This window comes from Caretta caretta, chromosome 21 (genome assembly GCF_965140235.1).
Source record: "Caretta caretta isolate rCarCar2 chromosome 21, rCarCar1.hap1, whole genome shotgun sequence".
In the NCBI taxonomy this organism is placed as follows: domain Eukaryota; kingdom Metazoa; phylum Chordata; order Testudines; family Cheloniidae; genus Caretta; species Caretta caretta.
Genome location: NC_134226.1, coordinates 9364712 through 9388676, shown reverse-complemented (window position 1 = coordinate 9388676; position 23965 = coordinate 9364712). Strand labels below are relative to the sequence as shown.

Here is a 23965-nt window from a genome sequence, read left to right as displayed (position 1 = left end):
GGCCTGTTCCACCATCTGCCAGCAGGAGTCACTGTAGGGAATGGCTTAAGTGGACTATTCTGGGTGAAACTCACAAGCTATTCCTGCAACCCAGCCTATCCCATGCATGCGGGAGGGGATGACAATGGTGAGTTGTCTGGAAGCAGGCTCACAGCTCCCCATGTCTTGCCTACCCCAGCAAGAATAGCTGTAGGGAGTGGAATATTATTATTATTCATTATGTGTATTGCAGGAACACCTATGAGCCCAGTCATGGACCAGGACGCCATTGTGTTAGGTGCTGTACAAACACAGAACAAGTAATGGTGCTGAGGCCAGGTCTACTCTAAAAACTTTTGCCAGTGTAGCAATGTGATGTAAGAGTGTAACGTTTTTTTGTAATGAAATTTTTATACTGGCAAAAACAGTAACAAACGCCCAGTTATACCAGCAAATTTCAGTGCTTCTTTCGTTCAGCAAACTGATACAAGCAATACCAGCAAAAACACGTTTTTGACGGTAGACCCTGCATCTGCCGTAGGAGATGGCTTACCCTACTTTGCTGATACTAGAGTAGCAACATTGGCAAACCTTTTTTCTAGAGTAGAGTAGACTAGACTAGTGGCTCTCAACCTTTCCAGATGACTTTCAGGAGTCTGCTTGGTCTTGCGTACTCCCAAGTTTCACCTCACTTCAAAACTACTTGCTTACAAAACCAGCCATAAAAATACAAAAAGGGTCACAGCACAATATTGCTGAGAAATTGCTGATGTTCTCATTCTTACCATATAAATTATAAAATAAATCGACTGGAATATAAATATTGTACTTACATTGCAGTGTATAGTATACAGAGCAGGATAAATAAGTCATTGTCTGAAATGTTAGTTTGTACCGACTTTGCCAGGGCTTTTTCTGCAGCCTGTTGTAAAACTAGGCAAATCTCTGGATGAGTTGATGTCCCCCCTGGAAGAGCTCTGAGTAGCCTCAGCTGTACGCGTGCCCCTGGTTGAGAACCACTGGCCTACACCTTATTCTCCAAGCTCCCGTTGTCCAGATTCTCCCAGCAGGAGTCAGGAAGGGAGCAGCCATGTCGATCTAGCAAAGGCTTTTCCAGAGAGGATGGTCAGGAAAAGGTGCCTCATAAATCCAAACAGTGATTTCCTGCTGTAGGCGAGGGGAGTTGTTTTCTTTAAAAACGCAGCTGAAATCGGAGAGGGGCTGGTGTTAGTTTAAATCTCTCAGAGCTGGGGAGTTTGCTGTATGATCAAGACAGAGCCAGCAGCCAAGGCGTGTACACCCCCCATTTGAAAGCCATTAACAGGAATATTTCTGGAGGAGAATTAGGCACATATTTTTAACCCACATTGAAATGCACTGAATGGGCTTAAGCCTCTTTGGGTTATCGAGTGAAAATATGGCAAAGACTCTGTTTTAAAGCAAGAGGGACAGGGAAAGCTGGCACACGTTTCGCACACATCCATTTTCAGCGTGCACACGTGCCCATCTGTGTACAGCCCCACATGCATTCTCGCACATATGCGCCCAGCCTCATGTGGATTCTCACGCCCGCACACATTTCCACGTGTGCAGCGTCACATGAACGTGACCGTCACAGGGTTATTGTTTCTATTAGAGAAAAACAGAGAGACCCCACTGAGATCAGGGCCCCACTGTGCTAGGCACTGTGTGTACACACACACACACACACACAGAGGAAGCGATGGCTTCAACCTTGACAAGCTTACAGTCTAGACAAGACAGACCAGAGGTGGGAGGGGAACCAGATTGACACAAGGTCACACAGCAGGTCAATGGCAGAACTGGGAATTGAGCCTGGGGTTGCCTCTTCTACCACACCGTGCTTCCTGCCTGCTCATCATCCCTGGCATTCGCACTCCTACCTGGTCTCACCGGCAGTGCTGCATGTTTTCGAATGTTCTCCCACACAGGCATGCAGTCCCGCACGCTTTCTCTCACTTGGTCTTGTACATTGCCACGCTCACGCGTGCTATCCTGAGTCCTCACGCATGGACACCCAGCACCCTGCTGTCACACACACAGCCCACCATCCCCAGCTGCTTGCTCCCTAACTCACGTTGCCTCATACACATTGTCACACCCATTTATAACCACAGTTGCAGAAGACATGACAGCTATCTATCATGCTGAACTGAGCCCCATCACCATAGCACTGAGCACCTCACTGTATTTATCCTTCCAACCCTCCCCCCATGAGGTAGGGCAGGGCTATTATCTCTGTTTTACAGATGGGGAAACTGAGGTACAGAGAGGTGGAGTGACTTGCTCAAGGTCACACAGGGAATCTCTGGCCAAGCAGGGAACTGGACCCCAGTCTTCCTAGTCCCAAGCTAGCACCCTAACCACTGAGCCAGACGTCCTCTTAAGTTAAAGTCAATAAAAAAAAATATACAAGGTCTAAAAGGTTACATGCCTTTCATTGGGAAGTGTTCCCGGGCCAGATTTTCAAATGTTCCACACCCACAGTCGGGGCAGATCTTCCCAAAAGAACTCTGCTCCCATTCAGCCTAAATGAGGCCGGATTTTCAGAGGAGCCCAGAACACTGGCCGTGCATTGGGTGCTGAGCACTTTGAAAATCTGACTGGGAGTGGTGCGCTTTTGAAAAATCTGTTTTCTCTTAAAGGCACAATGGCAGCGGAGGGGGGGAACCAGGCACTGATACAGGAGAGTAATAGTTTGCTTCTAGCTGACCTAACACATTCTCCTTACAGAAGCTGGTTTTTTTGTTTTGTTTTTTTCCCCCTAAATAACTGATTGCTCTTATCTCTTCAGGTAACATTTGTCATCAGCATTTTTTTCGGAGAAGCTGTATTATTTACAAGTCCCCCCGCCCTGATTTTAAACACTACCCGGATGCACACATGATCCTAGTGCAAACACATGGTCTGATTAGCTTCAAATCCCAGGCAGGCCTTGCCTCCGGTGATGGGTGAGTTTCAGTGCTGCAGAAAAATTTAATATGTAGTTTTATAACAGACCCGGTCCTGTGCGTCATGGCCACCCCATTGGGCTGGGGTCAGAGCCTAGTTACCCTGGAGCAGTTCGGCTGATGTCAATTTTACAGTGGTGTGAGGTAGCGTAAAACGGAGCCATACAACGGGATTTGCTTTACCCACCACTCAGCTGCAACCCCTCTGGTTGAAACGCAGCTGTTTATTGGTATGAAGAAGTTTACAAAGGTAAGGAAGGAAGTATTAATAGCCCTGTTTTATAGATGCAGCAACTGGGGCACAGAGAGATCAAGAGTTTGGTTTTTAGAAGTCCTGAGCTCTCTTTGACCTCTGAAAATCAGCCCTTGAAGACCTGCCCAATGTCAGAGAGAGAGTCAGTGGAAGAGCATCCTGGTTTCCTCGCTTCCCATCCGCTGCTTTAGTAGAAGTTGCTGCCTCTTTGTTTAATCGTTCACCACCGAGCAGCTGAAGTAAGTTGTTTTTGGAGGAAGAGTCGGATTCTCTACTGCTCTTGGGTCCCCGCAGAGCAGCAAGGGGGTGGAAGGCATCAGAGCACCAGTTACAGCTGCCTGATTCTCTGGCCAGTTCAGTCCCAGAAATGGGCCTGGTGGAGTTTAGAGGAACCTGGGGGTCGCTCTAAACTCCACCAGTTCCTAACAATCCAGCTCAGAGATGGCTGGTGTACAGTGTACTTTGGCCACTGCCCTGCAACGTCCCCCTTCCCCGCATATCCCCTGCATCAGTTTCAGGAAGAGGAGGTGATGTAAGAGGCTGCTGAGAATGCCCATGTGCGGGGAGAATTTTCTGGGCCCTCCCCCCATTTTAGCCCCTGGAGCGCAAGCTCTGTATGCACTGTTAACTTTTTTGTGTGTGTGCCCTTGAGCATTATGGGGAGAATGTTTTCCTCCCCCTGTGAATAGATAATTGTGAATTGCTTCACGCTGATTGCAGTGTATCTCAAAACACTCACTGACAGTGGGACTGTTTGAGCGAGAGAGATTTCAAGTGCCTCACTGAACCGCACTGCTGACTCCACCCTGCTTTATAAAGAGCCCCTCAAAGTGAACTGGAGAGTAAATGCAGAGTGGAAGGAGCCTGAGGAGTGTGTATTCAGCTGTCTTTGAGGTTTGGATAGGTGCAGTCATTAGCTGGAGCTGTATCTTGCTTATTCAAGGCAGCAAGCCAACTCCTGCCCTCAATTACACCCGTGCAACCACACTGACTTAAATGGGCTTGTATGGGTATAACTAAGGGCAGAATTTGGCCTACTGTGATATTTATACCTGGAGCCAGCTTGGTTGGGAGGTTCTTTTAATAATGTTTTCATTTGACTTGCGGGTCTGCTTTTTGATACTGCAGTGAACTAGCTTTTGTGTGTGTGTCTATTTTGGAGTGAGAGAGAGAAAGAGGGATCACTGCCCACTACTGGATGGAATAAGAACTGCTCAACTGTGTGTCAGAGGCCCCAGGCTGTTAATGGAGATTGTCCATTGGCTTAAATGCTAGTGATAATAGTAACAATTAATATCTAGCTCTTATCTAGCACTTTGCCACAGCAGATCTCAAAGTGCTTTACAAAGAAGGTCAGTGTCATTATTAATTACTATTATTATTTATTAGTAGAGGCTGTGTTTTCCTTGTGTGGCAGGAAGACCAGAGTTCTACCCCAGAGTTCTGCATGGTCCTGGTGAGTCCCAATGTGCTGTGGCATCCTCTCTTCTCCCTGTTTAAGTGCCTTTAGTGTCATTTTTTGCTCTTCACCCCAGGCAATGCTTGACATTATCTTGATACTGCAGTTTTTGGTCTGAGAATATCTGGCTTCCAGTTGCCAGGCACCGCATTTATTCATTTTGCTGTTTGTTTGTTTCTTCTCATGACAGAGTGGGATTGAAAAATGTTTCACCCTAGGGGTGGATGCATAGATTCCAAGGCCAGAAGGGACCCTTGTGATCATCTAGTCTGAGCTCCTGCGCAGCCCAAGCTAGAGAACTGCCCCAGAATAATTCCTAGAGCAGATCTTTTAGAAAAACACCCAGTCTTGATTTTAAAATGGCCAGTGTTGGAGAATCCCCCACGACACTTGGTAAATTGTTCCAATGGTTAATTACCCTCCCTGTTAAAAATTCCCCGTGGAAAGGAGAGACTAGTGGTTTCAAGAGTGCAAGACATCTCCTTCAGCTGGTTGGGATGCGTCCATATAACTTCCATTTGTGGTTAATTTTTTGACAGTGGGGCCTCATGCAATGAGACGAATGGCAACATTTTCAAAAGCATCTAAGACCCATTTTCAAAAGAGACTTAGCCCTATGCCCTTTCAGGTATTTTGGTGCCTAAGTCCAATCCTTAACTCTATGGCGTGCCTAGTGAAAGCAGTGGCCCTCTTACAAAACCAGTCTAGCTGCTACACTAGTTCTGCACATCGCTACGGTAGTGAATATACTTCATAAATGGCTTCCAGATGTTCTCAAATAATCATCTCTCTCCTGCAGTCTGTGTTGTGCTTTCATATACTGCCATGTGGGTCAGAGCATCTCTCCAGTCCTCCAGCCTTTAAAAGGTGACCTGGGTTGCTGCTGATCATGAACTCAATCTCTTTCTCAGTTTGTCATGTGAACGACTGACCCTTGCATTTTAAAAGGGATATTTGGTTGCCAGCAATGTGCTCAGCCTGTAGCTCTGACGGCATCACGGCAATCTGTACCCATCTCTCTCTATGCAACTGTGCTTGGATTTTGGGCCAGAACTTCAGCTAGTGTAAAAGGGTGTAGCTAGGGAGCGGAGGATCTGACCCATTATACACAATCCTTGGCATCTCAATAAACCGCAGTTACTAAGGTGTGCAGTTTTTCTTTTGGGAGCCTCATAGCTTGGGTCATTTCAAACCAGGCTGCACAAAGCCCTGTAGAACATTCTATAGGGAACAAACGACACTGACCTCTATGGGATGGACTAGAGCAGTGCTTCTCAAGCTATCGGATGTGGGGGACTGGCAATTCTTTTTCCCCTGTTGTGCGCGCAGACTGGCAGCCGATGGCTCGTGGACCGGCACCACTCCACAGACCACCACTTTGAGTAGCACTGGACTAGAGGACCAGGGAGATCCAAATTTTTCCAAGGGTTCTATATTAGCAGGGACAATTTCCCGGCCAACAGAGCAATGCTGCTGCTGTGTGATCATCTTCTCGGTCAATATATTTGAGGGTGTGTGGAGGAGGGGTGTAAAATCAGGACACTAGGACTCCAGTGGGAGCAAGTGAGAACTTCAGAGGTGCTGAGCATCCACAGCGCCCAGGGACTTCAGTCAGTCATGGTAGGGAGAGTTTATGGAATTTGATCTGAAGTGATGTCTAGTCTGGAAGCACAGAGACGTCTCCCCGGGAAAAGAATCATTACAACAGTGATTAGAAGAGGTGTCGGAGACAGAATAACCAATGGATTTAGACTCCCTGAGTTCTACCATGTCAGGAGGAGGAGAGCAAGCGAGACATGGAAGAGACAAGGGCTGAGTCTGAGATGGATATTCTACAGGTCCATTCCGATTCTGGGGAGTGATGTGTTATGGCCTTTTGACCATGGAATAAGTCCCCTCATGTAGAGGGAGGCACTGATCAAACCTGATGACGTTCTGTGCCTCTTTGGCGTAGCTGAGCCCAAATCAAAACCTCAGGTCGAAAATCTGGACCCAGATCTTGCAGATGGCACCCATTTTTATAAAAATCCTGGATCTGAGTGGCGCTGATTTTTGGGGTGTTGGACATTTGAACTTTGCAGCTTGGTTCCCGTCTCTGCTGCTCAGGTCTCTTGTGGCTGTCCAGGCTGTTCATGGGTCACAGGCATGTTTCAGTCCAGCACAGGTTGAGTTAGGGAAGTTTTACCTTCAACTCGCTGAACAAGTCACCTGAGCAAGAACCCGGGATGCCTGACTTCCGATCCCTGATGAAGGGACACTGAGAGTTTGGAGCTGCACGGCCCCAATTTGAATCCCAGTCCCTCCTCCTGGTATCTCAGATCATAATGGCCTGAGCACCAGCAAACCTATGAGACTCAGAAGTTCCTGAAAAGTCCACATATACCAGGGGTGTCCAGAGATTGTCCAGCCAATGGGGTTGCACTGGCAACTTACCAGCAGCCAAAGGGGTTGCCCTTAGATTGCATTAATGGAACTCCTCTACTCATGTGAAACAGCCGGGTTCGAATGACTCCAATGGAGTGATGACAAATTTACACCAGTTGAGGAGCTGAGTCATAGACTGCAACAGCTCCCGTCTTTAATGAGGGGATGCCACCCATGGAAGCTACAGGTCCAGTGTGTAATGCCTAACATTGATCTTCTGCTGGCTGCTTGGATTGAAGCAGAGCAGCGTATGCTGGGAGATGTCTCCGCAGGCCACAGCTCCATACTGAAAATGAGCATCTGTGAACCTCGCTGGAAAGTTTCTGTTATGTGCAACTCCCAGAGGAGGCGCTGTGGGGGCATTTCTGCTCTCATTGGACTATTATTACTGTTGGTTAGGCTTTCTGTAGTGGTAGCACCTTGAGGCTCCCATCAGGGTCCCATTGTGCCAGGTGCTGGGCACACCTGCACTCCAAAGTCCGTGTCCCAAGGAGTATACGATGGAAAAGAATTAGGTCTAATCCAGACTTGCGACTTGAGAAGGCAGAAAGAAGTCCAGCAGTGGGCTCTTAGCCCATTCAGAATACTGGATGAAAATGAAATTCTCCGTAGGACCAGGAGGAGGTTCCACACTCATGTTAATGCCTTTCCCCCGTTTGCTATCTGTGTAGCCACAGCATCTTCCTGCTCTGCGCACGTATCCTTAAACACCAGTTCATGTCTGTCATTCAGCAGTAGCATCTTCTTGCCATGGCTTCAGATCTTCCCTCCCAAACATGCAACCCTCTCCCCCGGCTTTAATGAGCAGCTTCGATAGATTTCACTCTGCACGGGGGTTTTATTCTTCCCTGTTTTCTGGTTCCTCCAGCTATTGTTTCACACAGCAGATATTTGTTTTCTAGGAGCCCTGGTGGGGATGGTGGGAGGGGATCCAGTCACAATTAATTTCCTTAAAGAGCCAGACAAATCTCTGCTCTGCCCCTAAATCTTTTGTGCACGGGCAAGATGAAGACCAATCCCTGGGGTGCTTCTTTCGATCCTGGCCCATGGGCTGTTTTGTTGAACTTGTTTGATCCCAGGGTACTTTCCATGAGAGCTGAGATTTTCTTGCTTTGGTCTTCTGGCCAGATTCCAGTTCGAATGATTACATTCAGGCTCAGTCAATTCTCCACAGCATTCTCCTTGACATCACTCTCCCAAACCGCTGTGCAGAGGAGCTGTTCACGGCACACAGCTGCTATTCTACGTTCCACCCCAGAGGTGACATCATTCCAGGGGCAGGCAATTCCTGTGTTTGTCGAGTGCCTTGCATCCAACACGCTGAGCTCTCCTGGAAACTCAGCCGCTTATTTAGGTGGCTGTGTGGGAGCTGAGTCCTCCTAAAAAGTCTGTCCTAGGCAATTTGCCCAGGGTCCCATTGGAACTCTGTGGGTGAGGTAGGAACTGAACCCAGATCTCCTGAGTCCCAGCCAAGTGCCCCACTATTTTTCATCCACAGAGGTCAGCACATGCTAGATAGGGGTGTAAAGCATGGTTACCCCCACTTTACAGATGGGCAACTGGGACACAGAGAGGTTGACTGACTTTCCCGAGGTCGCACCGATACAGAGGGGCAGAGCTGGAAATGGAACCCAGGAGTCCTGACTCCCAGTCCCCTGCAGCAAACCTATCCTACTGAGGCAAGCCAGCTTGACTTTTCAATTCCCTTTCCTTCAGGATGGGTTTTAGTGATCGCGCAATGCAGTGCATCTTGGTTGACTCTTGCCTGGGAACCATGCAAAATAGAAGACAGAAAGCCCCAAGTGGAAGATGCTCTCTCTCTCAAAAAAAATAACCCCCCAATGAATTGTTACGCGACTTCGCGCTCACCTTTCCCAATCACTGTTTCAGAATGTTTACCACCTTGCATGCAACATTAAGAGGCGTCTGGCAGCAGAAATCCCATCATCCTCTACTTGACTTTCACAAGCAGCTAATGACCAAACTCCAGGAAGAGAGCGGCTGAAACTTCACTTTGGTACGGTGACAATCTGACACAAAATTGTTGTGGAAACCATCTCCGTGCTTGGAGACAAGGGAAGGCCACATCCTCAGTGGGTGTAAATCAGCATAGCTCCATCAGTTTATTACCAGCTGAGGATCTGACCCTAAACATGAGCACTTCTATCCTATTGGTGACCATGACAACTATGACAGCTGGAATAAGAGTGGTCTATCTTGGGGTTTTGTGCCTTCCCATTTATCTTTCCTCATAATATAAGGACAAAGGGGCATCCAATGAAACTGACAGACATGATGTAGAAAATTGATCAAAACTGATGCTTTAAAACACACACAAAATGCACACAACCTGTGGGACTCTGCCCCGTGATATTATCAAGGGCAAGTGCTTCACAGAATTTAGATTGGAGCTGGGTAATAAGAATATTCATAGAGAACATGGAATTGCCTTCCCAGATCAGACCTGAGGGCCATCAATCCATTGTCCTGACTCCAACAGTGGCCAACGCCAGATGCTTCAGTGGACAGCGCAAGAAACCCCAAAGTAGCCAGGTGTAGAATAGTCTGCCTCTGACAAAGGCCCCATCCTAATCCCGGACAGCCTTAAGCCTTGGAGCATGAGGTTTTTTTCTCCCTTCCAAAACTCTATTAACAGTAACTATGATAACTCTGGATACTCTTGCGATTCATATAAACATCCAATCCCTCTTTGAATCTTGGTAAATTATTGGCATCTACGACATCCTGAGGCAATGAGTTCCACGGTCTAATTGTAATTCAGAGTATTATAAAACAAAACAAACATGTATAAGTGGCGTAAATCTTCATGCTTCAGGGCAAAAGCCAAGCACTAACTGCTTTGAGGTTAGAAAGATACTTTTTTTACAGGCAGGTTATTCCACAGTTGTTCTCTGGCAACTTCCTCTGAACGTTAAATGCAGGGCTTTGGACCTGGAGCCCGGAGCTGGAGCGTGGAGCAGCTCCGGAGCAGTGGAGCTGCAGGTTTTTGCCTGGAGCTGGAGTGGAGCCGGAGCACAGCTCCAAAGCCCTGGTTAAATAGCCTGTGATAGGTCAGACTAGATGATCCAATGGTTGTTTCTGATGTGGCAATTCCTATCTAACACTATTGCCAAGGGAAAAGGGACACAGGCAGCTAGCTGCCTCAGTATGACAGAGATGGGACAGAGTGTTTTGACTATTCTGGGCAGCATTGGGAGCCACAACAGCCAGCATAAATTAGAGGGGCCACAGGGCTGCTCTAACTTATGCCAGGGGAATGGACAGACCTTCAACTGAGCCCAGAATTTAGGAGGCACAAAGATGCCATAAAGTCACCTTTCTCCCTCCCACGCCTTGGGCTGTGCCCGCTGAACTGGACCGTTCAGAATGGGAGCCAAGGTACTAGGCAATGGAGAATCTGGAGTCATAGCTAGAGACTTAGGAGCTTATGAAATTCTAAACTCTTTAGCAAGTATCTTCTGCTTGTGCTATTCCCTGGGATCTGGACAAGCAGGCAGTGTGTGTTCTGAGGGCTTCACTCCTTCTGCAGATGCATGGATCTGGAGTTGCAGAAGTGCTGAGCACTCAGCAGCTCCCAATAGAACTCTTATGGACAGATTTTCAGAAGCACTCAGCACCTAACCTGCACCCATTGTACTCAGCAGCCGGGGAAATCCAGCCCCGAATGTGGGGTTTGAAAAAAAAAATCTGGCTTTTAAGGTATGTTCCATGAGGAGTCCCAATCTCTGATCCAAAGGGCATCCTCAGTGGAGGTACATACTGCTAAATAAAAGCAGAAGAGAAAAGGGGGAGGAGGGAACCATCTGTCAAAATTCTTCTTTCGCCAGCATCCCGGAACATAAAAGGAAAAACCGTTGTCCCTTTGTCCCCTTACTCGCCCTCTACAGATGCACATGCAAAATCTAATTAAAATTTAGCAGAAGAGGGGAAAAATTGACATGGGTTTTTTAGCTTTAAAAAAAAAAAAAGAGCAGAGAGAGGCTCTTTAACAAAGGCCATAATATTAATGGGGCTGATTCGTCAGCCGCTACCTGATAATATAGAGGCGAGAGAGCTTTATTAACGTTGGAAGCCTGGGCTCTTTGTTAATTACAGGATTTGCTAATGATTTGGAATATTGGCCGGTTCTGGGGGATGTTGATGAATAGAGACCTCGCCAAGATTTATTCCTAATTATCTCATTTGTCTCCCTCCATTACTTTTTATGGCTGAAATTTATGGAGCTATTACTGGGGACCTCGCTGCGGCTGTGAGATGATTTGGGAGAAGAACGATGTTTAATAATAATAACAATAATAATAATAATAAAAAAGCCTGATTAATAGGAAACTGATTACCTGGCCATGGATGGAGGGGTCTTTGCCAGGTGACTGTCCCCCCTGTCCCGGCCTCAATGACTCAGGGTTGTCTTTAAGTTGAAGCCATGTCCTTGCCAAGAAGCCAGAGGGACGGCTGGGGCTGCTGAAAGAGCTGTCTGGAAATTTCTTCTGGCACCTGTAAGAGTCCCCCTCCTTGTCCCTCTGGCAAACTCGTTGCAGAGGAGACAGCAGAAATCCTTCATGTTTTGCCTCTCCGCCCAAAATCCTTTGCCTCCCCCTTTACTCACCTCCTCCACCATTCTTCTCACTTGCAGGCTTGAGGCTCTTGCTCCGCTTCTCCAGTTGGAGCTGCTGGACAGCAGGAACTCAGGTTGGGTGGGGTGATGCAGGACCTAGTCCAATCCCTAGTGAGGTCAGTGGGGGCTGAATCAGGCTCTCTGGAAACCTCATCTGGTGTAAATCAGCTTAGTGCCACAGATTGCGGTGAAGTCCATGGGACAATATCCATTTACAGCAGCTAAAGATTTCACCTGTAGTATCATTCCCCAGGTGTCTAATTACCATCAAGGTGCTGGTAATAATACTAATAACAACTAGCGCTTATCTAACACTTTTCAGCACTAGAGTACAAAGTGCTTTCAAAAGGACATTAGGATCATTATACCCATTTTATAGATGGGGACACTGAGGCACGGGTGGGAGAGGGAAAATGACACATAAGATCATCCAGCCCGCCAGAGCTAGGCATTGAACCCAGATCTCTGGACGCTCAGTCCAGTGTTCTACCCGGGAGGCCATGCAGCCTCCTGGTAAGGGGGGGGGTGTTGATTTCCTGACCCCAGATCCCTGATATGGGTCAAGCGGCAGTGGGAGCTACAGAGCCAGTGTAAATTAGAGAGGCCCCAGAGCTGTTCTGAAGGATACAAAAGGTTAATACTGTATGACACATGGCAGGGGGCAGTATCCACTGACTCCTGTCCCATAAATAGGACTGTGTGTTGCTAATGGAGAAAGGAGTTGAGACACTCCAGTTTCCTTTTCTGCTTTTCCACTGTTACTGCGTTTTTGGCACTCTGCTCTGATGGTGAAAACAGACTCGTCAGTTTCACAGGTTGCGTCAGGGAGCTTCATTACCATCTCCCTGGCACCGCACCAAATATGGGGACCAGTCTTCATGGCTGTGCTCTGTTAACTCCCTTGTCTAATCCCTTTCCCTGTGATTATGGAAAACTGCAGATCACTGGCCCCCTCTGTGTAGTAACTGCTATTGTTGTCTATAAAGGTGTGTCTAGGCTGGGGGATGGGTAGCTGCAAAGTTCAAAGGTCATCTTGGAGGGCTCCCAGGGGAGCAGAGTTGCATGCTGCACCTAGAAGTAGGCTGTGGATTATGTGCCATTAGGTAAAGTATAAAAATCAAGGAACTTTGTTTCATACAAGCTGTCCTTGGGTCAATATAGAGAGGCTCCCAAACCCTGCCTCTAGCTTCATAACTCAGAAGACTAGCAAGGTTTGCAAGCAGGACTTGGCTAAAGTGGTTTTGGTTGGTTGGTTGTTGGTTATTTTTTGGTAGAAACTTCAGAAAAAGAGTTGGGCTGTTTTCTAAGTTTCCTGCAAAAATGTTTTAGAAAAGCAGAAAATGGGTTGGTTGGTTTGTTGGGTATTTTTGAGGGGAGAGGGTGGTTTGTCTGTTTGTTTCTGGCATATGCTTGGTTGAAAAACAAGTGAAAATGTTGTTTAGATTGACAAGTCATGTTTCATTTAAAAAACAAGCCCAACCCCAGACTGTTTGTTGAAAAGGTTTAGACGCATTCCTGCTTTTGAATAAACCGGGGAATGCTTTGTTTTCAGCACAAATCCAGGTGGCATTAGTTGGTATTCATTTTGGGGTCTTGCATTTGTTCAAAGCAAATGGTACACCTGGCAGAACTGAAGGGCTGTTGCCTTGGAGTGAACTGAAAGCATCAAATCTGAGCCGGCTGTGGTGTGAATTATGTAGCTGCTGATGGACGTAGTTAATGATCTATTTCTTATACCCTGTCACCATGGTTTTGGGATGGGTGTATGTAACGGAGGAAGACTGTTTTTTTGTGAGTAAGGCACTAGACTTACACTCAGGTCAACATTTTCAAAAATAGCTCCTGATTTTTGGTGTCTAAGATGCTTATACCATGGGATGGCCTTTCTGGGGTGCTGAGCCTTGTTATGGGTGCTGAGCCCCCCTGAATATCAGGCCCCACAGCCCCGATCCTGGGCGTTAGACCCCTCAATACCATTGAGGCCAAGGTGTCCTGGGTTGGGCACCCAGAATCAGAGGCCACTTTTGGAAACAGTGGCCAGAATGTTTGTGACGCAGTTTCCCTGTTTGTACTGTGGGGCTCACCCTCCTCCCGCACCTCACCGGGGGGCCCCCAAGGCTTAACTCATTAATGTCTGTGATCGTGAAACGAAATATGCTGCGTTAAACACACTACAAGCTGTGCTTAGCCTTACCCAGAAACTGCCCTGCTGCACCTTCCCTGCCCTCTGCTGAAGAGTTGCCCCTCAGAAGGTATTCTTAATGGGTCCCATTGTGTATCTGCATCGGTGCCATAGTCCGAACGAAACTAGATCAATGTAATGGTCTGTGTGCTGCTAACTTTGGACAGGGTCAGCTAGAGCATCCAGGAAAGGATGGGCCATTTCTAGTCCCAATGGGGACTAACCCCAGCAAACCTTTTCTCCAAATTAACAGCAAGAAGCTGAGAGCAACCCAGACAAGCGGAGGGGAACTAAGACAGACAGAGGGAGGCAGAAACGGAACCCGCTGCCCTTTAATTATAATTCAAGGCAGTTATTTTTCCTCTGCTGCATTGGGGACTAATTCCTTCCCAAAGTCTCCCAGTAAATATTTTCCCAGTGCTATCAAATTTGCTACACAAAGGAGAGCCAGGGCTGCGGCTTATCTCAGTGAGTATTATTCCCCTATCTTCCACTGTGTAAACCTACCCGCCTGCCGATAAGAGGCTTCGCACAAAAGATCAAAGAAAGCAAGACTCTTATGGGGGGGGGGGGGAGATCTTTTTTATTTTTTTTTTGTGTTAATATAAATTTGCAGTCACAGAAAGAGCCGCTTTTCATCCCAATCACCCAGATTAAAATAATTACCCCAGGCCAGTTTCATTAGCAAAATCTCTATCAGCTGGCATGCTGGGGAACCCCAAGTTACAGGTATGGCTTAGAGGGACCCTGCTTCACAGCACCTTAATTGTCCCAGCCATCTTTGTCCTCCCTTGATGGGGAGGGATGTCTCAAGACCTGAAAGGGAAGGGCTTAGCAGGCTAAGTAAGAGCAGGGCAGTACACAGTTTCTCTTGTACTCCTGGTTCAAATTCCAGTGTAACCTGCACGAAGGATGGATTCAGGAAGATATTTAATCATGGGAGATTTTCTATTGCAGTCAATGGGAGTTAGGTGCCTGAATACCCTTTGAGGATCTATGCCCATGTGCTTAAAAACTAGGTGGGTGGTTAAATGACTTAGGATCCAAGACAGTATGGGTCTATGTCCCCCTCTAGTGGCTGATCCAGATACTAGTCTACTATTGTTACCTGTGAGAGGAGTTATTCTTTTAGCTCAGGTAGTGGAGGCTCATGCTGAGGATCCTAGGTTCAAAGCCTCCAGCCACCCAGGGATGGGCATTGATGGGGAAATATGGCCCCGCTCTGCCCCAGGAGTTGTCTCTTAGCTGCACGCTCCGCTGGCATGAGAGGCTATGAATGGAGATACCCTGCAGATAGTTCTATGCAGGAAAACAAACAGCTCCCTGGCGCCATGTAATGCTGCAGGCTTTGTCTGTGTGCCCAGGTAAGGGCAAGGAGAGGGATGGAGCAATAACACATCCACCAAGCTGCTGGCATTGATTTTCCTCCCTCTTTTCCTCCTGGGTCCACTCACCAAATGCTGGTGCCAAGACTGGAGTCACGAGACACAGGGAGAGGGAGCGATACAGGGGAAGGAACTTCGTGCAGGAAAGGACGAGGGAATTGATCTTCGTCTCTCTTGCTCTAGTGGTAGGGGGCCTCCTTCCAGACTCCAAGGGACAGAGTCTGCTGGCTCGCACGCCGCTTTTCTCCTGGCAAACCTCCCCTAACTTCAGTGCAGATGCTTTTGATTTACAAGGAGAATCATGCACCAGGTGTAACACTGTGGCATCCACACATATGCCAGACCCTCAGCTGGTGTAAATCAGTGTAGCTGACCTGGCTGGGGGTGTGGGTTAAAGCTCATGTGCCAGCTGGACTTGGGCTGGTAACCTGCCCGCTATCCAGTGTGGGTGCAGGCTCAGTCACTTGAGTGCTGACAGTCCTCCAGTGTCTTCCCAGTTGCCACAGTTCACCCCAGAAGGACAGAGAGGGTCACTCACAAAGAATCCTAGAAAAGCTCAACTTATTGCAACACACAGAACCAGGGGATGTGCCCCCAGAAGTCCTAGCGATACACATGGGAGAGACAGCACCGGTGCGGACGCAGTTACTCCAGAGGGGCTTTGCAGTGTGGCTGCTCACACCCAGGCTAAGCGAACCCAGGGACCGATCACCCAAGTTAACTCAAGCACTGAAGACGGACCCTCAGTAAGTTCTTCACCCCCACTCCTGCTCCTATACGCTGTGGCAAATTGCCGGCACTACCTTGATGGGTCTCGCACTTACTCTTCTTGAGGAGGGTTCAGGGCACCATTTCTTGCTCTTGAACAGGGGTATTAACTGCCCCACTAGTGTCCTAGAAGAGGGGAGTGGAGAGGGAGGGACCCAGGCCCGTCCTCTACTCCGGGTCCCAGCCCAGGGCCCTAAGGATAGCGGTAAACCGTTTGAACTAGTGGTTCCTTCTGCTGGGCTACTTCCCTCTCCTGCCCTTCAGCTTGTGGGGCTTCCTGCTCTCCCTCTGCACAAACCAGATGTCCCTTTACCTAGGGTCTTGGTCATCTTAGTGCCCCACAGCACTTCTCCAGACTCTTTTCTGCTTCCCTCCAAACTACTCTCTGCTCCAGCACCAATCCACTCTGCTTCAACTCCTTCCCTTGTCTGATTGAAGCAGGAGGGTTTTTTCAGGTGCTTTAATTAATCTACAGCAAACTTTCTTCCCTCTACAGGGAATAAGGCTCCCTTCGAACCCTCTCCTGCTGCCCTCTGGCCATGCTGTATCACAACACACAATTCACCTACTCATGCATATAAAACGAATCACACACAGACAAACTAGCAAACAAAACTCCTACTGCCCGATTCTCATCCACACTCAGTCCCTTTGACGCCAGTACAGATGGGACTTAAAGTGAGCGTAGTTGACATCCAGCTTAAGGCCTTTTTTTTTTTTTTATAAACACTTCATTTTTTTAAATGAGAATCAGGCCTCTCAAAACTAATCACATGCTTTCTCTTCTCCGTGCTGTGAAAAAAGATAGATTGTCATTGTTCTTTCTAGTTAGAAATTGTGGGCTCAGATCTGACGCTGGTGCCGTGCCCAGACAGGGACATACATAGAAAGATAGTTCTGAATTCACACCCTAGTTATGAATTCACATCCTCAAACCATGGGAAGTAATGCTAGAATTCATATTCCCAGTGTCCGAGTGCACTTGCAGCGCCCCCCTCTCCTCCCGACACAGGTTCCTCTGCTAAAATCGCCTCACCCCCTCACACCTACAAACAGGCCAGACCCCCACTCCTTCTACCTCTAGCTCCCCCATCTTCCCCCAGCAATGTCGGCCAGAATCTCCGTTAGTACAAACAGTTCCACAGAGAGATGCTGATTTGCAGCCAGATCTCAAGAAGATCTTTCCATCCTAGCCATGGCCTGTCTGCACAGATGGCAAAACCTAAATGTTATGATAAGGTATTTCTCCCAAATTTCCATCTTAATAGAATTTTGTGCCTGTAATTACCCTACAAGCTTGAAAAAGTGCCGGAATCCCAATTAGGAATCTGACAACATAATTAGCCCTAATTGGAAAGATTTGTCAAATGTGAACAGTTTTTCTCAGCTCCTTTCCCCCCACCCCCAGTGAAAAATCTGAATTATTTTCTTTCTCTCCCCCCCCCCCCCCCACTTCTTTCTTCAGAAACAGGGAGCTGCATTCCCCCAGCTGCACCATATACCAGAGCTACATTCTTTCAGGTCCTCATGAAAGCCAAACCCCACAGCAGGTGTTAAGCCATTTTTATATTTCCTGGGAAACTGTGCTTAAAAAAGAGACAGCGAGAAAGAGACTTTCAAAACCGCTGCCTTGGGGTTTTGACTTTGCTTAGGTATCAAGGACAGGAGCTGCAGAACCAGCGGCGGGTTGAGGAAATGGAATCCACTTACGCAAAGGTTATTGGAGCAGGGGTTTTAAGCAGTCAGACGTGGAAGAGGCAAAAATGAGTCTGAAACTGGTCTGCTCCATACTGGGGAGATTGGCATGTATTCTACCAGCCAGGATCCATTTGGGGCACTAAGGGGTAACCGATCAGCTAGAAAAATACCATTGCTATGACATGTTAGGCACATATCTGGGGATCAGCAGCAGGGTGGCTGTAAATTCAGCGAGTGATGCAGCTTTTCTGTATCACATAACATTTACACAGTAGCGGGCATCCAGTCTGAAAAAATCATAAAATCCCAAAAAGGGCCATAACTCATAGAAACATCGTTTAATTTTCACCAAAATTGGCAGAAAGTTTCTAAACACAATTGATAATGCACCTATGTACTCAAAATAGTGCTGGTTTGGAAACTTTGGGAACTATTTTGCCCCAGGTGATATATTTTAAGCGTTTTCCTGTACTTTTTGCAATTGGTTAAAGCAAAAGTCTGTCGTCACACGACATCTTGCCATTATCTATCGTATGAACTGCTTTGAGAGAAGTTTTTCTCTCTGCTATTTTTAGAAAGTTATGCAGATAAAAAGACCCTTACCCACCTAATTATAAAACATTTTTGATGTTTTCCGCTTGATGAGAGATTTAAGTCTAAAGCACACATGGTACAACTGTAATTATCTTCTTACTACTCTGAATACAATGACAATACATGTAAAGTACTTCTATAACAGCAGTGACTCTTAGTAGAATGTCTTGTATGAATATATCATGTGAATAACAAAATATAACTATGTACTTTTATGTAACCCCTACCTATAATTATGAGCTACTGAATGTCTAATGCAACACCACTTTGAGCTCTATTTACTCACAAAAGTAGTCAGTGATTTGCAGATCATTGAAACGTTTCCAGTCCCCCTCAGAATCTGTCTGACGTATTCAACAGGCGCTTGCTACGCTCGTCACTGTCACAGTCGCGTGCATGGAAGCCCTTCCTTGCGTATTTATAGCTCCTCCTTGCACAGGTGCTCTCACTGCTACACTGCAGAAATGGGAGGATGGCTGCAGGAGGAACAAGATGTCCTGTGCTAGCTATCACGCATCCCTAGTTGACGGAGGACACTTGAAGAAACTGAACTGTTGCATGATTCCATCTGTATGACTGATAATTTGCATCTTTCAGGTGCTGCCTGATGGAGGCTATTCTTGGTGGTAGTTTCTCACTCATTTTGTTCTTAGCAAACAACTCGTAGTGCACGTTATCCAGAGATGCTTGCTGCTTAGGTACTAGTGATCCATAGGCTGCTGACTCTGAAAAAGCTGCGGTGGGCTTGGACGGCAGTTACCTACCTTCAAATTTTGCTAGTGATATTGAGCAAGGATTACTTGCTTCAGCTGTTGCTTGTTAATTCTCCAGTTTGGGCAGTTCTGTCCATTCCATGAATTCAAAGTAATGGTCCTAATTTATAAAGCTATCAATGGGCAGAGACACAGCTACCTCCTAGCCTGTCAGATCATCTCTGAAGGGTGACCATGCCTGAGAGTTTCGGCTCTTTGCCCTCAAAGCTGTTCAGACTGTATGTAATGGGAGCAGGCTTATAAATGACAATATGCAGTTAGGTTATTGACACAGCACAGCTGATATGTTGTGCTTTTTCTTGGCACGGGATGAAATCACTTTTCTTTTGCACACTCTAGAGCAGAGTTCACCTAGTATGTATCCAACTCACCTTCCCCTGAGCTGACCAACACACAGCTCCAAAACCCAGTAAGTCCAGCATTAGTTGACTTTTACTTTGGGTCTGCAACGTGGTGCTGCTCTGAGCAAGACCTGGAATGCAAACTGGTGTCAGAGAAGCACAAAGCCTAGACTTGGGTATCATTGGTGGTGCAATTTGGGGTCATGGACAGAGGACTCCTGAGATATAGCTCCCTTCTCCTCCCAGCAAATGACCTGTGCTTAATTTGAAAGTGCTTTAAAATGCGAATGCAGAACCAGATTGGCTTGAGAATTGGTATCCTAGATGCAGACCCAGAATACTGTCCGAGTATGGTTTTAGGGTCAATTGGTGAATAGAGCCTCCCCTTCCCCTTGACCGTGAGAGCTCCAGCAGCATTTTAGTTAGAGATACAGAGAGCACTGAGGCAGCAGGCATGCAGTACTGAGCGGGGAAGTTAACTGAGTGAGTGAGCTCAGTTCATGCCACAGCCACACAACCCAGCATTCAAGGCAGCTAAGAGTGGACACACACAGTCTACAGTATAGGCACACAAAGGGCAGATGGAGCCTAAGTACCAGGTTTCGGCACCGCTGTGATCCACAAAACTCCTGCTCGGCTGCCGCCTGACCCTGGCTGCACCTCAATTCACTTGGTGCTTGGTTTTTGCTCTAAAAGTTCCCTCCGTGTGTATGTGTCTGCCTCTGAGCACATACCCTGCTGTCATACTCTGGGCACCAGCTGCCCATATCATGCCTGAGCCCCAGCCCAATTCTCAAACCAGGGGCCAACAGACATCGCCCTGCCTGTCGTCCCTGCAGGACTGGAGCTCCAGCTCAGCATCCGTCGAACTCCACACAAGCGGGGAGACAGCCTCCCTTGTAGCAGTTAGGTTGAGGTGCGCACCCAGGATAGGGGAGAACCTGAGGCAGTTTCCTCCCTCTACCCAATGCACAGAGGGGATTGGGAACAGGGATCTCCCACCTCCCAGATGAGTGGGGAACGAGCTTTCCCTCATAACCTTTAGCCCCAGTGGTTAGGGGCCTCACGTGGGCTGTAGTAGATGATGGTTTAATCCCTACACACACAAACATCCTGTAAGAAGGGAGATGAATAGGGATTTGCCCTCTCTCAAGTGAGTGCCCTGAGCTAAGGATATTTTGATGTGGGGCTGCTCGTCACCTCTTGTTGAAACAGTACCACTTTAATTATCATAGAATCATAGAATATCAGGGTTGGAAGGGACCTCAAGAGGTCATCTAGTCCAACCCCCTGCTCAAAAGCAGGACCAATCCCCAATTAAATCATCTCAGCCAGGGCTTTGTCAAGCCTGACCTTAAAAACTTCTAAGGAAGGAGATTCCACCACCTCCCTAGGCAACGCATTCCAGTGTTTCACCACCCTCCTAGTGAAAAAGTTTTTCCTAATATCCAACCTAAACCTCCCCCGCTGCAACTTGACTCTTAACTGGGCCACAGACGGCCTGAGAATAACGCTATCGTCCAGTGGTTTGGGTACTCTGGGGGAGCGTCTGATTCAAAGCCCCTGCTGCTTGATGAAAAGGAATTTGTACAGCAGCCACCTACCTCTCAAGTGGCGGTCCCAATGGCTGGGCTATAAGGTATTTTGACATGGGCCTCCCCCTTGGTCTTTCCTCTTGAAGCTGTTCCACTTTAATTAACCATTAACTGAGCCAAAGCTAGGTGCAGCTATGAGAAGCCCTCTAGCTCAAGGGATGGGGGTTTCCCTAGGATGTTGAAGACCCTGGTTCAACTCTTCCCTCTGCCTAGGCTGGGACAGGCCTTTGAAGCGGGAGCTCCTTTCCTCTTGTAGCTGTTCCACTTTAATTAACTATGAATTGGGCCAAACCAAGGCCTAACACCAAGCAGCTCTCTGTAGCACAGAGGTTAGCGTTGGTTCCTGGGATGCCGATGTTCCTGGTTCAGTTCCTCCCTCTGCCTGGGGAGGGACAGGCCTTTGCGGCGGGAGTGCCCTCAACCTTTCTGCTTGAAGCTGCTTCCACTTTAATGAACTATGAATTTCTCCAAAGCAAGTTCCTCTAAAGAGATGCCTTCTCTGGTGTAGAGGTTTGGGCACTCCCCCAGGATGCTGAGGGCCCTGGTTCAATCCCTGCCACGGGGAAGGGGTTTACAACATATATCGGCTGCCTCGGGGGCCTTTTACTTAAATATTTGTTGCGGAGCACGGCCTTAAAAAAGCAAGTCACTCTTTTGTCCCCCCGCGGCTAGGCTACCCGCCCAGGCTGTGGGAGATCCCAGGCCCAACCCCTCCTCTGCAAGGGGTTGTGCCAAGGCTCTTCCACCTCCCAGGAGACCACCCACCTCCCGCCTCCCGCTTACACCTCCCAGCCCCACCCCCCACCTGGCCCCCCAGCCACCGCCCCTCCCGCCCTCACCCCCACCCACCACACTTGTGAAGTGAGCGATCTCTGTTCAAACCCCCTTCTGTTTCCAGAAAGACAAGGGCCTTCCGCAAGCGAAAGGGGACCTAAACAGGAACCTCCCACTTCTCTCCGGGGAGGTGGGACAGCCTTCTCCAAATCCTTTTAAATAGTCAGAGGAAGGATTTGAACCAGAATCTTCCACCTCCTAAGCAAGCAATTTAACCACTGGACTATAGAGTGACCCTAGACCCTGGCCCGGCCTAGTTCATAGTTGATTAAAATAGAGACAGCTCCAAGAGTGGAACGGTTTCAAGAGGGGAGGCGGTTGCTGCTCAAACCCCTTCCCAATCCAAGGGAGGGGTCTGAGCCAGCACCCACAGCACGTACCCTAATCACCTGGCTACACAAGGGCTGCTGCGCTCGAGCCTTGCTTTGATCCAAGTAGTAGTTCATTCAAGTGGAACAGCAGCAAGAGTTAAAATAGACCACTTCAAACAGCAGGGGGGGAAGCTTAGAACCAGGATTTCCAGCACCATAGAATCATAGAATATAAGGGTTGGGAGGGACCCCAGAAGGTCATCTAGTCCAACCCCCTGCTCGAAGCAGGACCAATTCCCAGTTAAATCATCCCAGCCAGGGCTTTGTCAAGCCTGACCTTAAAAACCTCTAAGGAAGGAGATTCTACCACCTCCCTAGGTAACGCATTCCAGTGTTTCACCACCCTCTTAGTGAAAAAGTTTTTCCTAATATCCAACCTAAACCTCCCCCACTGCAACTTGAGACCATTACTCCTCGTTCTGTCATCTGCTACCATTGAGAACAGTCTAGAGCCATCCTCTTTGGAACCCCCTTTCAGGTAGTTGAAAGCAGCTATCAAATCCCCCCTCATTCTTCTCTTCTGCAGGCTAAACAATCCCAGCTCCCTCAGCCTCTCCTCATAAGTCATGTGTTCTAGACCCCTAATCATTTTTGTTGCCCTTCGCTGGACTCTCTCCAATTTATCCACATCCTTCTTGTAGTGTGGGGCCCAAAACTGGACACAGTACTCCAGATGAGGCCTCACCAATGTCGAATAGAGGGGAACGATCATGTCCCCCGATCTCCTCGCTATGCCCCTACTTATACATCCCAAAATGCCATTGGCCTTCTTGGCAACAAGGGCACACTGCTGACTCATATCCAGCTTCTCATCCACTGTCACCCCTATAGACAGCACCAGAGGCAAGGGCCCTGGCCACCAGACTGTACAGGGCTGCTTACAACTTGCCTTTCATTTGGACCATTTCATAGTTCATTAAAGTGGAACTGTGCCAAGAAGAAAGGCACTTGCTGCTCCTAGCCCGGAGGCAAGGGGAGTCAAACCAGCGTCACCAGCACCCCATACGAGGCTTGTAACCACCAGCCTACAAAGGACTTTGTCTGGGCTGCTCTTCTTGTGGACCAATTAATAGCTGATTAAAGTGGAACAGCATCAGGCAGAAAGAAAAGCACAAATCCTCTCTTTTGACCCTGCTGAGGGTTCTAACCACCAGGCTACGGCAGGGCTACGGACAGAGCTGCTCTGCTTTGGCCCAATTAATAGCTTTTTAAAGTGGAACGGCAGCAAGAGGAAAGAGCCCTCTTCAAATGCCTGCTCCTCTACAGGCAGAGAAAAGAATTGAACCAGGTTCTCCACCAGCCTAGACCAAACCCTAACCTGGGAGCTACGCAGGGCTTCCTACTTTTGCTTGCTGCTCTGCCCCAATGAATAGTTCATTAAAGTGGAACAGCTTCAAGAGAAAAGACTAGTGGTACCCCACAGCAGAATAACTTAGGCACCAGCAGTCAGGACACTCACTCTGGGGATAGGCGCTCACTGCTCAAATCCCTTTTCATTAAGCGGAAGCGGGGAGTGAGCCAGACTCCCCAGCAGCCCCCTCAGAACAATGGGCTACACTGGGAATCTTGCAACCTCTCTGGCCCAATTAGTGGCCCTAACTCAGGCTTAGGGGGTCCTGTTGTTGTCCCAATGCTATAGCAACACTGATCTCACCACACCTTGGTCCTTTTGTCAATCTAGGCCACAGGGGAACTGAAACT

General features: G+C 48.0%; 1 long non-coding RNA gene across 2 annotated transcripts in view; it reads right to left on the bottom strand.

The window, feature by feature from the left end:
• Positions 1 to 422: 422 nt before the first annotated feature.
• The window catches only part of LOC125624977 (uncharacterized), a 37671-nt gene continuing 14128 nt past the window's right edge, over positions 423 to 23965 (bottom strand). For both annotated transcript variants that reach the window (XR_007353443.2, XR_012665671.1), the window contains one exon: positions 423 to 1183. This is a non-coding gene — a long non-coding RNA (uncharacterized LOC125624977). The remainder of the gene's footprint in view (positions 1184 to 23965) is intronic.